Genomic DNA, 12146 nt, shown 5'->3' with positions numbered 1-12146 from the left:
CTAACTTGTCATCAGAGTTTTGAGCAAATCACACTGCAGTAATATGCAAAAATTGGAGTTCAAGGATCTTAGGGCTTAAATCCTTACTGGAGGAGCCAAGCTGCCTGAAAACAGGGAGGCATAGAGAAGGGAGCCCAACACCTGGAAGTTTCCCTGTCACAGAAGTTACTCTTCAGGCAAAAGGTTAAGAAGTCAAACAAATAGTTAAGGAAACAGTAGAATACATAAATATATTTCCTAGCTCTGTCTTCCTAGAAACAATGATAGCTTAATAGCACAAGGTATACCTAGTACTCAAAGCTTGATTTTAAATACCGGTCTCCAATAAAAGGAATGATGAATGCTTAGAGAAATGTCCGGTTTTAGGGCTTGAAGAGGAAATGTACGATACAAGCCTGGAACAACTTGTGATGACAGAAAGCCCAGAAGTAAGACCCAAAACAAACAAAAAATTAATAAGGGAAGAAAGCATGTCAAAAGGGCACAGGATCCAATAATCCACTGGAAGGACTTCCCAATGGCCAAAGCTGAGACAGTCTGGGTAACAAAATAAACATTGGTAGTATTAGTTTATAACCTGTAAAATAAGATAAACCCACATGAGTCCCTTCTGATATAAGTGAATAATTAAATGGGAAAAAGGACTTTACTTACATTAGAAAAAATGAGGGAACTATAAAGTCATCATTAAACAAACACCAAAATAATAGTTGTTGCAGGTAACATCAGTGGATACTAAAATTAGGGGACAAAAGTATGAAGAAAAACAGGATATTTCGTGGTCTCAAAGTATTTCTCATGTGTTACTTTGCTGTGAAGAAACCTGGCAGATGCCACCTTAGTGATGGGATCAAAGTTAACATTGCAGCAATAGGACATATCAACAATATAATATGATTCACTGGAAAGGTATATTCTGTTTGCTGTGGTATTCTTGCCAAATGTTTATAACCTCAATCTTATCATAAGAAAACATCAAGCAAACCCAAATTGGGAGGCACTTAATAACCGAGTAGTATTCTCCAAGCAAACCAAGGACGTGAAAAACAACAGAAGACTGAATGCCTGTCCAGTATTGGAGGAGAGCAAGAAGACACCCACATGCAATGATCCTGGATTGAAAAAGTACAAAAAATGGACGTTATTCGGAAAGTGGTAAAATACAAATAAAGCATATAGATTATTTTATATCAATACTAATTAGATAATTTCAATAATTATACTATAGTTATGTAAGATGTTAGCATTAGGGGAAGCTTGATGATATATACAGGAGAACTCTCCATATTATTTTTTGCAAATTATCTATTAAAATTTTATAAATAAAAATTACATTTTCTAAATAAAAATTTTAAAATAACATGCCACAGGGTGTATAGTGATGCAATGTATTCATGAGTTTTTTGATGCTTATGTTTAGAAATACTTTATACTCTAGTGTTCTAAACCAATGATCAGCAAACTGCTTTGTGTAAAGGGCAATTGGTAAATATTTTAGGCTTCGAGGCCCACAAGTTCTCTGTCTCAAATATTCCAGCGTGCTGTTGTAATATGAGAACAGTTATAGAAAGTATGTAAACAAATGGATATGGTTGTGTTCCAATAAAACTGTATTTACCAAACAGGTAGTAAGCTGGATTTGGCCCAAGGGCCAGAGTTTGCCAACTTGTTTTCTAGACTAAGGTCAAAACATATGATCCGGGTAAAGTTTATTAGAGTTGTCCCAAAGTTGTATGAACATTTCTTCTCCTATACCCAAGGTCACAAATTAACAGGGAGCCAGTATTATTGATTTTTTAAATGTAAAAGAGCAAATATAATTTGTGCCTTAATATGGTTAACTAATGAGTTTTCTAATCTTTCCAGCTGGTTTGCTAGCTTCCGGCTTTTTATGATGCTATTTAATACCCTGTTTTCCATACTCAAATTACACTATTCAGCAGTGTCATCCCCTGTGTTCTTCTACATTAATATTAAATAATACAGAAGACATAAATTGGATTTTGGTTGTTTATCCTAGGACGAGTATAAAATATGACACTTTTAATCATATTTTAATATTGTAATAACAAGAACAATTTGGTTCGTGTTACTTTTCCTTCCAGGAAAATGAAATTAAAAAAGTATATCAATTACTTACAAGAGAGAATTTATTTAGGGTTTCTAAAGATATAATAAGAATATCTAATTTTTATTTTATTAACTGCTTTGAATAATGGTTTACAAAATCTGAGAAGACTCATGTTTGTACTATACAGGTGTAAATCTATTTAAAGTCATCAGACAGTACTAGAGAGCATATAACATATGTAAGGCTCCCAGAAACAAACCCTGAGAACAGTATTTGAGTTTATATGGAAGGTGAAAGGAACATCTGTAAGGAGGTGGGAGGAGTAAGACAAGAAAGGGCAGGTGGCAGGTAAAGGGTGTCTTGACAAGCCAGCTGGCCCCGTGGGTGAACAGCTCTTAAACCCTCTGGGATTCTAGGAAAGTCAGCAGTCATTAGTTGAAGGCTTCTCTGGAGGATGTTAATTCCTCAGTAGCTCTGGTCTGCTGTGCACACAAGGAACCAGGCTCTGACAGCAGATAAAGCCCTCAGGCAAAGAAATGTAAGCACTCGCCACAAGGAGTCAGGCCAGGGTATGCGGAAGGGAAGATTAGGAGGGGGCTTAAGTGGAACATTGACGGCACCTACTGCAGTATATTTAACTGATGAGCCTACACCAGCTTCTGATGCCTACAAAAAGTTCCTTTTTTTTTTTTTTTTTTTTGACAGAGTCTTGTTCTGTCACACAGGCTAGAGTGCAGTGGAGCAATCTCAGCTCACTGCAACCTCTACCTCCCAGGTTCAAGCCATTCTCATGCCTCAGCCTCCCGAGTAGCTAAGATTACAGGTGGGCACCACAATGCCCAGTGAATTTTTGTATTTTTAGTAGAGCTAGATTTTCACCACGTTGGCCAGGCTGGTGCCAAAGTCCTGGCCCCAAGTGATCCACCCGCCTTGTCCTCCCAGAGTGCTGGGATTATAGGTGTGAGCCACTGTGCCCAGTTGATGCTTAAAAAAATTCTAATGCTATTTTTCTTACTCTTCTGTAGCAGAGTAAAAAGCAAGTTTGTTTAACAGAATATTTGGATTTTATTTTTTTTTAAGTTCTGCAAAAGCTGATCACATAACATCAATGTATTTCCCATTTGACATGAAGTTGCTCCACCGCTTGCAGCTTATCTCCAAAGCTTCGTCTTTCTCTTCTTGGTAAAGAATGTTGTTGTTGGGGAAGGAATGTCCAAGTAAATGGTGAAGCTATGCTGTCAGGTTAGCAACATGCTGCAGAGTCCCTCTGAGTGGTCCAGCAAATAGCACATTCTGTGAGCATCAGGGTGTTGGCAGAGTTGGGGGTCATTGTCTCCAGGCTGGGCTCTGAACCTGAACTCATGAGCCCTGCCTCCTCAAGCTCATCAGGATTTGCTTTGTTAGTTATTTGGGAGATTACAGTTTGCTTTGGATGTTGTAAAATATCTTTAGAATGCATTGGTTTCTCTAAGTCCAATTTATGTCTGCAACATATTTACTCTGAGACTACACCAGGGAGAAACATAAATTAAAAGCTACTCAATTTGTGCCATTAGCCTGAAAGAATAGAAGAGACAACCTCTTCTTTGTCTTGGAAAATAAGTTAGCATACTTGTTTGACTACTAAAGGTGGGATTTCCAGATGTGTAACTTAGTTTAGATAGGTTTAAATAAAAGGTACAGTTTCCTCTGAAATAGAGTAAAAGAGGCTGTGGCGTGGTGCTCTGCTCATGCCTCTAGAGATGGGATAGCAGAAGCTAAATGGAAGGGAAAAGGAAGGGTCTAGGGAGCTAGGAAAACCAGGTACTTATGAGAAGGCTGCATCCTACTGAAGAACTTATCAACTGAATTCCTGTGGTGGGCACTGGTCAATGAATTTACAGGAATCGCAATATGTGACCTTAAATTTAAAAATCATTCTATTCTGTAATGCAACTATTCAAAATACTTCCAACTAAAGTCTGGTAAAAACAAAAGCTTTGGTTAGTGGAATCTGGGGCAGGGAAAGAAGAGAAAGTAATCACTAGTATATAAGAGACCAGCAGCACAGCACGCAATGTTTAGTGACCAGAATGTCTAACTACGTTGTGGATTCTAATCAACTTCCTCCCAATAAGACATTCTGCTGCAGGGACATCCACCCCACTTTGTGGGGTTTGCAAGCTTCTAAGAAACAAACCACTTAATAAGAGTGTCAAACATTGAGTAAGGCAACTGACCTAGACTCTCTTTTTTTTTTTTTTTTTTTGTCAACGTTGTTAAAATAAAGAAGTTTGGAAGGAATGGAAGCCTTCTCTTTATTACTTCTTCACAGCAGGTAAACAGCCTTCAAAAATTGCTTTGAGGCAATTAAGCAGGCAAAGGTTTTTATAAGGTTTTGAGGATGGAATCCCTGTGACAGTCCCAGGTAACCAAGTAGCAGAGACAATGAGTATAAGACCCAGAGCAAATTCCAAATTCCCAAACATTCTGGACTGAACATTTCCAAATAGGATATGGTAACCATGAGAAAATAAAATAAAATAAAATAAAATAAAATAAAATAAAATAAAAAGTATTCCCTGTCACTTCTCTGATAAACGTATGAATAGTTATTTCTCAGTAACTTGGCATTAACTTGGGGCCAAGTAGAACACTCCAGCTAAGAGACCTAGGTAAAATTTTTTGAGATCCCGGGGACTCAAGATAGTCCAGGAACATATAGTCTTTCAATGGCAAGAAAGAAAATAAATATGCATAAACTGTTCATCCTAGACTAAGAAATGTAATGATTAAATACGATGTGCAAATTTTAATTGGAAATAAAAGAATCCGACTAAAAGAGATATTTTGGGGGGCAATTAGGGCAACTTTCTAAAAATTTATTTTAAATGGACAAATTAAAGATTGTACATATCATGCACAATATGATGTTTTAAAATATGTATACATTGCGGAGTGGCTCAATACAGCTAGTTAACATATGCATTCCCTTGCATAAGTTTTCGTTTTTTGTGGTGTGAACACTTAGACTCTACTTTTTCTCCGCACAATTTTCAAAGAATACAATGCATTGTTATGAACTATAGTTATGCTGTACAATAGCTCTCTTGAATTTACCTCCTATCTAACTGAAATTTTGTCTCCTTTGACTAACATCTCCTCACCTCCATCCCACCCCCAACCCCTGAGAACCACAATTCTACTCTTGTTACCGGAAAGGGGTATTGATCCAGACCCCAGGAGAGGGTTCTTGGACCTCGCACAAGAAAGAATCTGAGGCAAATCCATAGAGTGAAGGCAAATTTAATAAGAAAGTAAAGGAATAAAGAATGGTTATTCCATTGGCACAGCCTCCCTGAGGGCTGCTGGTTGCCCATTTTGATGGTTACTTCTTGATTATATGCTAAACAAACGGTGAATTATTTATGCCTTCACGTTTTAGACCACATAGGTAACTTCCTGACATTGCCATGGCATTTGTAAACTGTCGTGGCGCTTGTGGGACTGTAGCAGTGAGGATGACCAGAGGTCACTCTCATCGCTGTCTTGGTTTTGGTGGGTTTTGGTTGGTTTCTTTACTACGAACTGTTTTACCAGCAAGGTTTTTATGAGCTGTATCTTGTGTCGACCTCCTAGTTCATCCTGCTACTTAGAATGCCTACGCATCTGGGAATGCAGCCCAGCAGGTCTCAGACTTATTTTACCCAGCCCCTACTCAAGATGGGGTTGTTCTGATTCACACACCTGTGACACTCTGTACTTCTAGGAGTTCAGCTGTTTTAGATTCCACGTATTAATGAGATAATACAGTATGTATCTTTCTGTGCCTGGCTTATTTTGCTTAAGATAATGTCCTCCAGGTTTATCCATGCCATTGCGCTATCACCTATTGGAGGGCCAAAATCCAAAACACTGATAACACCAAGTCCTGGCAAGGATGTGGAACGACAAGAACTCTCATTCACTGCTGGCGGGGATACAAAATGATACAGTCATTTGGAAGACAGTTTGGCTTTTTTTGTTTTTAACAAAACGAAATATATTTTTACCATACGACCCCGCAATCATGCTTTTTGGTATTTACCCAAATGAGTTGAAACAAAACCTGAAAACAGACGTTTACAGCAGCTTTATTTATAATTGCCAACATTTGAAAGTAACCAAAATGTCCTTTACTAGGTAAATGGATAAATATACTGTATTACATCCAGACAGTGGAATAATATTCAGCACTAAAAAAGTAAGTTATCAAGTCACAAAAAGACATGCAGGAAACTAAAGAAAAACACAATCTGAAAAAAATACATACCGCATGATTCCAACTATGTGACATTCTGGAAAAGACAAAACTATGTATATAATAAAAGGATCAGTGGTTGCCAGGGATTAGTGGGGAAGGAGAGAGAGATGAATAGGCCAAGCACAGGGAATGTTTAGGACAGTGAACCTGTACCATATGATACTATAATGGTAGATAAATGTCATTATAGTTTTGTCAAAACTCATAGAATATACAACACCAAGAGTGAAACCTACGTAAACTATGGACTGGGTGATATTGGCACTTGTTAATGTAGTTTCATCAATTGTAACAAATGTATCAATCTTGCATAGGATATGGATAGTGGGGAAGACTGCGCATGTGTGAACACAGGGAGTATATGGGAACTCACTATTTTCCACTCAATTTTGCTGTGAACATAAAACATAAAAAAAAATCTAAACAAAACAAAACAAAACAAAATACAGCTAACACTATACTTAATCATAAAACTGAATGCTTTTTCCCTAAGATGGGGAACAAGGCAAGGATCTCTTCTCACTACTATTGTTCACTATCATACTGCAAATCCAAGATAGAACAATAAGACAAGAAAAGGAAATAAAAGGCATGCTGATTTACAACTTCCTTTGTTTGCAAACTAAATGTGCATATAGAAAATCCAAACCAATTGATAAAAACAACAACAGCAAACAAAAGACAAACTCCTGGAGATGCTAAGTGATTATAGCAGGTTTGCAGCATACAATCTTACTATATGAAAGTCTATATAAAATCTTACTATATAAGAGATAATTTACTACATAAAAGATAATTACATGAAATGTCAATGTTTTCAAGGCCTCAATGGTTTGACTTTGTTAATGTCTAGGTGCTGTATACCAGTAAAAACTCTTGGGATTTGAAATGAAAAACACAATTTTCTTTACATTAGCACAATAAAGTAATACGTAGGTACAAATGTAACAAAAGTATACAAGATCTATGGGAGGAAAAAAAATTTTGATGAAAGAAAGAATATCTAATTAAATGAGGAGATACTCTACTTTAATGCATAGAAATAGTCAACATTAAGATGTTAGTTCTCCCTAATTTGATCTACAGATTCAATGCAATTCCAATAAAAATTCCAGCAAACTATTTTGTGGATATCAAAACCTGATGATAATGTTTATATGAAAAGATAAAAGACACATAATAGCCAATACGATACTGAAGAAAAGCAACGAGTTGAAAGAGAGACACTCAAAAAAGGTTTATGCTGTAAATCCTACAGTAACCACTAAAAATTTAAAAAGACATATAACTAATAGCCATTGGTGGAATTTTGGAAACAGCCCACAACCCTCAATTAAGAAAATAGAAGCAAAAAGGTATAGGAGATAGACCACATGGAGCAAATACTATTAAGATGGTCATTTTAAAGCCAACCATATGGATAATTACATGAAACGTCAATGTTCTCAAGGAGTCAATTGAAAGTAAGAGAATATGATGCTGGAATAAACAGATGTGACAATTTTAAGTTGAAAGTTAAAAAAAGGAAAGAGTGAGTCAATTATAAAGGACTCAATTCATCAAGAAAATATCACTTTCCTATGTGTATTCACCTTCACTAAAAATAATAAAATTTAAAAAAGAATTAAATCTATATACAACCAGAGGTTAAGACTTCAATTTTCTCTCAGTAATTTATACCAGAAATGGAGAGAATGGATAGAATATCAACAAGAATAAAGACCATGCAATCAATTTGATGCACTTGACAACAGAGGTGTCCTCCATGCCAAAAGAACAGACATAGATAGCAAATATGCATATGAAAAGACTGTCACTATCATTAGTCATTAGAAAAACGCAAATTAAACATAATGAAGAACAGCTACACACTTACTAGAATAACTAAAAATAAAAACTGACAATATCAAGTGCTGATGAAGATGTAAAGCAACAGGAACTCTCAGAGATTGCTAGTAGTAATGAAAGTAGAGCAATCACTTTGGCAAACGGTTGCACAGGATTTTTCTATTTTGTTTGTTTCTGTTTGTTTGTTTGTTTGTTTGTTTGTTTGTTTTGGGATGGAGTCTTACTCTGTAGCCCAAGCTGGAGGTGCAATGCCACTATCAGGGCTCACTGCAGCCTCTACTTCCTGGGCTCAAGTGGTCCTCCCACCTCAGCTCCCCAAGAGGCTGGGACTACAGGTGCATGTCACCATCCCCAGCTAATTTTTTTGAATTTTATAGAGACAAGGTCTCATGGTGTTGCCCAGGCTGGTCTCAAACTCCTGAGCTCAAGTGATCCTCCAGTTTCAGCCTCCCAAAGCGTTGGGATTATAGGCGTGATCCCCTGCACCCAAACCTTCCATTAAAAAATATCAAACATGATACATTAGTCAATTTTCACACTGCTATAAAGAACTTCCCGGAGACTGAGTTTATAAGTACAGAAAAGAGGTTTAATTGACTCACAGTTCCACATAGCTGAAGAGACCTCAGGAAACTTACAAACATGGTTGAAGGTGAAGGGGAAGCAAGCACGTTCTTCACAAGGCAGCAGGAGAGAGAAGCAAGCAAGAGCATGGAAAACTGCCTAACAAAACCACCAGATCTCATGAGAACTCACTCACTATCACAATAACAGCATGGGGGAAACTGCGCCCATGATCCAATCACCTCCCTCCCTTGACACCTGAGGATTATAATTTGAAATGAGATTTGGGTGGGTACACAGAGCCAAACCATATCATAAGATTTAGCAATCCTACCTCTAGATATCTACCTAAGTCAAATGAAACTGTATGTCCACAACAAGCATATATGGAAAAGTTTATAGCAGTTTCATTTATAACAGTCCCTAACTGAAAATAAACATCAAGTTTTGACTGGACAAATAAATTGTGAGATATTCATACAGTGGAATACTATTCAACAATAAAAATGGCATACCACAGATACATGTAGCAATATGAATAAATCTGTTAAGGATTATCATAAGTGAAAGAAGCCAGACACAAAAGGCTACATGTCATCTAATTCTGTTTGTGTGACATTTTAGAAAAGCCAAATGATAAAAACACACAAAAATAGAAATGGTTACCAGAGCCTGCAAGTTGAGGGAAAGGGACTGACTACAAGAGGCACAAGGAAAATTTTGGGATAATGGAAATACTCTATTTCTCATTTGTAATTGTGGTTACACAGTTCTATATAATTGCTAAAATGGATAGAAACATACATTTAAAGGGTGAATTGTACAGTGGTGAATTATATCTCAACAAATCTAAATTTAAGAAGTTACTGAAGAAAAATTCTATGAAGAAACGTATCCTTTGCTGAAATGTCACTGTAGGGTTTAAGGGATGACTCATGGTGACCTAGCTGGGGTGGTATGTTTGCCCTTCTACAGAGCAGTTAGATACACAACTCAAGGGATGAAGTCCCTCAGTCCACCATGTGGGTTTCACTGACTGACTTAAATAGTGTCAAATGCCTTGCTTAAGCCAGAACAAATAATTGTTTCCCACTCATCCTTTTATCGTTTTTTATTTTAACAAGATTTTATGTTTTCTCTAGAGTACCTTCCTACTGTCTTACAAATTTTCTAGTATATCCAAAGGAAATTCAAATCTGACTTGGCAATGTTTTTGTTTATAGACAAAGATATTTCATTTGGTTTTACATATACACACTTTGTGTATATGTAACACACTTTGTATATATAAAACTAAACGAAATAGAAATCATTTTCTATTTCTGTGAAAATTTCAAAGTAAACAGGAGACCATGGACTTTTGTGTGCCATTTAGCCAAAATTCTAATAAATAAAATATTATTTAAAGGGTTGATAAGCGGAGAGAATTAGCTTCTGTAAAGTACCTAATTGGTTTCTATCAAAAGAATTCGACTTCTCATTTAAAAATGAGAATAGTAATACACTCCTTGCAGTGTTCTCTTATAAGAATATTAACTGATATTATATATATAAATTATCTGAGGCTTAGACAAATTAAGCAATTTTCTTAAATTTATCCTGAATAAATGACAGATGAGGGCCATTTTACTGATCATTAGTAGACCTTGTTAGCTGTATGTGGAAAAGTGTTGGATAGCATGACTCTTAGAACAAAATTTTGTAGCTTCAATAGCATAAGTTACTTTACTGTGACTTCACAAAATAAAATTAACAATCCTTTTACAATTTTCCTAATATAAAACACACACACACTGTTGGTGGGACTGTAAACTAGTTCAACCATTGTGGAAGTCAGTGTGGCGATTCCTCAGGGATCTAGAACTAGAAATACCATTTGACCCAGCCATCCCATTACTGGGTATATACCCAAAAGACTATAAGTCATGCTGCTATAAAGACATATGCACACGTATGTTTATTGCGGCACTATTCACAATAGCAAAGACTTGGAACCAACCCAAATGTCCAACAACGACAGACTGGATTAAGAAAATGTGGCACATATACACCATGGAATACTATGCAGCCATAAAAAATGATGAGTTCATGTCCTTTGTAGGGACATGGATGAAACTGGAAAACATCATTCTCAGTAAACTATCGCAAGGACAAAAAACCAAACACCGCATGTTCTCACTCACAGGTGGGAATTGAACAATGAGAACACATGGACACAGGAAGGGGAACATCACACTCCGGGGACTGTTGTGGGGTGGGGGGAGGGGGAGGGACAGCATTAGGTGATATACCTAATGCTAAATGACGAGTTAATGGGTGCAGCACACCAACATGGCACATGGATACATATGTAAGAAACCTGCACATTGTGCACATGTACCCTAAAACCTAAAGTATAGTAATAAAAAAAAAAACCCCTCACACACAGACCTTCCTTGCATTTATATAATTGTTCCACTAGATGGCATTATGAGTCCATACGGTGTCAAATACTCTTGTAAGAGTTCTAAAACATTGACATCTTTTATCCAAGGTGAGTGAAGTAAACTTAGGCCTTAACTGCATTTGCTTCCATATGTGTTGATATTTCTTTTACCATTCTCAAGTGAAATATTACTGAAAAAATGCAACATGTTGTTTTAACCACATTACCTTGGGTGTGGCATGGTGAGACTCCACAGGGATCCAGAAAGACTAACCAGTTTTACAGTTGTGTCGCACCCAGCTTCCTGGGAGAGCACAGACAGCTACCCCAGGCCACTCCAGAGAGGTGCTGGGTTGGCCTCAAGGCAGGGGCAGGAAGGGGTTGTGGGCAAGAGCTGTTATTATGGTTTCTGCCAGAGGCAAGGGCAAGGCAGGACAGACAGGTTTCAGGTTGGCTAATTTAAATAATTCAGTGCGCTGGGGCATAGGGCCTGTCCCCTGACATCTGGAACCTGGCTGTGAGAAAGCAAGGGAGGTCGCCTGCTCAAGAAAGGAACTGACTAGCTTCTAGCCAGGACCTCAAAACTGAGACAAGACCACACAAAACAACCAATCAACAAAAGACAAAAGAACAATAACAAAAACCCTATATTGTGTAGATATCATTTATGTTTTGTGTCAAGACTGTTCATATTTCATACAAATGAAGGTCACTCAGAGCTTTCTATCTTATTGGAAATTGAGTCTCTTTCCGTTCATCCCTAAATATTCATGAAGGAATTGTGACAGAGACTACAAAGCCACTTTTGTCAAGCAGTATTTTGGGACTGAGAAGGGTAAGTCTGGGTAGTTTCTGTTCCTAGGTGTTGGATTTGTACCCGTTCAGTGTGGACCATTTTCCTCTGCCTCTTATCTTCCTTGTGAAGAAAATTAAAAGGCTGAACTAGATAGTGAAGA

Source organism: Hylobates moloch, unplaced genomic scaffold, assembly GCF_009828535.3.
Source record: "Hylobates moloch isolate HMO894 unplaced genomic scaffold, HMol_V3 SCAFFOLD_5, whole genome shotgun sequence".
Classification (NCBI taxonomy): Eukaryota; Metazoa; Chordata; class Mammalia; order Primates; family Hylobatidae; genus Hylobates; species Hylobates moloch.
Note: the sequence above shows the minus strand (reverse complement) of the source record.